This window comes from Etheostoma spectabile, chromosome 2 (assembly GCF_008692095.1).
Source record: "Etheostoma spectabile isolate EspeVRDwgs_2016 chromosome 2, UIUC_Espe_1.0, whole genome shotgun sequence".
Taxonomy (NCBI): domain Eukaryota; kingdom Metazoa; phylum Chordata; class Actinopteri; order Perciformes; family Percidae; genus Etheostoma; species Etheostoma spectabile.
This window is the reverse complement of record NC_045734.1, coordinates 3,964,037-3,966,293: the sequence shown is the minus strand read 5'-3', so window position 1 is coordinate 3,966,293 and position 2,257 is coordinate 3,964,037.

The window sequence follows — 2,257 nt, the reverse complement described above, 5'->3', positions numbered from 1 at the left end:
TAAAAACATTCTCACTACGTCCGTATTCACCTTAAAGGACTGCAACTTCCTCATACAGTATACTCCTGACTGACGGTCTGGGCCCGCTCAAAATTGCATGGTGTATAATTAAAAGATGGTCAAAGTCCATGCAGCAGAGATTACGATATCCAAAACTGCAAACACCCCCGGGTTCTACATTTCCCCTAATGGCTTGATGCCTTCTCTTAGTTAGACCCTCACAGCCAGATATTTTAAACTCTGTGCACCCAACTTGTTCTGTAATGTTAGTTGCTGGTGACATCATTAGGCTGTTATCTCAGACTTGTTTTGTTTTCTAAACTGGACATAAGGTGCTGCATTAAACGGTACAGCAACACCAAGACTGCAGATGTTCATGAATCAGACATCTGTTGTTTTAAAATGGTAATATGGTAATGCAAAGCTAACACTTATGGAAATGGAAGCCGAATCTCTGCCGCTAGATGAGCTTTGCTAATATGCTGGCTGCGTACTAGCAAGCTTAATCAAGATCGCAGAGCCAAGAGAGCTAGCTAGCCCACAAGTGTGCTCATAATGCTAATGAAGGCCCTCATGGTGATAGCAAGCACATTGCTGATGACTCATTAGTGGTGGGGATTGTTTGGTTCACATAATTCAGCTCTGCATAAAGCCTAACTGGCGGGGATATTGTTTGCAGTGTTGTTGTGCATTACATAACAGAACATATAAATGAGGTGAAATTACATAAGCAAGAGAGAGAGCGAGAGAGAGGCAGGAACTTTTTGTTGGATCAGCGACTGGAGACTGAGAGCTGGCCGATGATGGAGGGAAACAGACAGAAAGAAGGGAATCAAAGCGATGATTCAGCAACTGAGTGAAAGCCAAACTGAAGGCATGTGGCTGCGGAGCTCACGATGACAAGGCAGAGGGAAAGAGAGGAGACTTCAAATGCAAGCAGGAGGAACGGACCGGGGTTCTCCTCGGAGACATGAGCTTCATGCTGGACAGACAGAACACGAGAGGAAATAGAAACAGAAGGCAGAGATGTGGAAGAAAAAAGCAATGTTAAAGAGAGGAGAATATAGAATGACAAAATCAGTACTGATGTGTTTCTAATGTTGTGTGTTCACTGGGAATGGATCTCGAGACCCGGCTCTAAATTTCTCAAAACCCCAAAATCAATAAGGTCCGAGCTTATCGATACTGCTAGTGGATCATATTTACGTAATCGACATTACGTAAGTCCCCATCGCTAGTGTTTACCTGTGCATGCTATTAAACTGCAACATTTGTCAAGTTGATTTAAACGACAGAGGTACCACAACAACCAGTCAGTCTCGAGATGGAGAGGGGAAATAGGCTTTTACAGTGAGGTCTCGCAGTCCATTAGTGCTTTACATCGCTGTAACTAGAGTATGTTGTTTTCAAGAAGCTGGAGTATTTCATAGCAAGCACTCAGTGTCCCACTGTAACAACCAACAAGGAATTGATCTGAACAAGTACTGCCTCTGTAGCCAAAGCCTGATACAGATTATTGCTCCGTGCCATAGAGCTCCATTGTTCCATTGCTCCATTAAAAACACATCTGTGAGCCACACCGGTGCCCTGTGTGACACCAAATCGTTGCCCTGGGTGACTTGCTCCTTCATTTTGACAATCATGGGCACAGTAGTTTGAGTCAACTCCCCCCCCCCTCACACACACACACACACAGTGCTGATGCTCTAATTACTCAGCAGTGCACCAAATTTCCACATCTGAAAATAATCCACCAAAAGACCTATTAGCTCCTGTTTGAGTAACCTTAGATGCTAAAATCTACAGTGCCAAGTTGTTTTATGAAACTATTTGGCTTTTTCAAATATAAATTATATATATCTGCTTAAACAATAACATACTGTAAGTCATCTGTACAGAGAGGTCTTAAGGTCTAATATGAATATTCTATTGCAACAGTCAGCTTCTAATGCACAGCAATGTACTACAGACCGAAAGGAAGGATTCCTGGCAGTATTACAAAAAATATTTAAAAATGTCAATATTTAAAAATGTCTTGAACCTCGGCATGGAGTTCAAATTAACATCAAAGTAGTTTATATCAAGGACTTCCCACTTCCGGGATTACTCTGTTGCCGCCAGAAATTCTGCCTGATGTCACTCCCTTAAGGGCAGATGTTCGTTACCTTCCGCTTTCTTTGTGTTGTCATTTTAAACTCTGGTAGATCAATGAGGACTGTGGTTAACTGCCCCTCAGATCTCTGCAGGGTAAATCCAG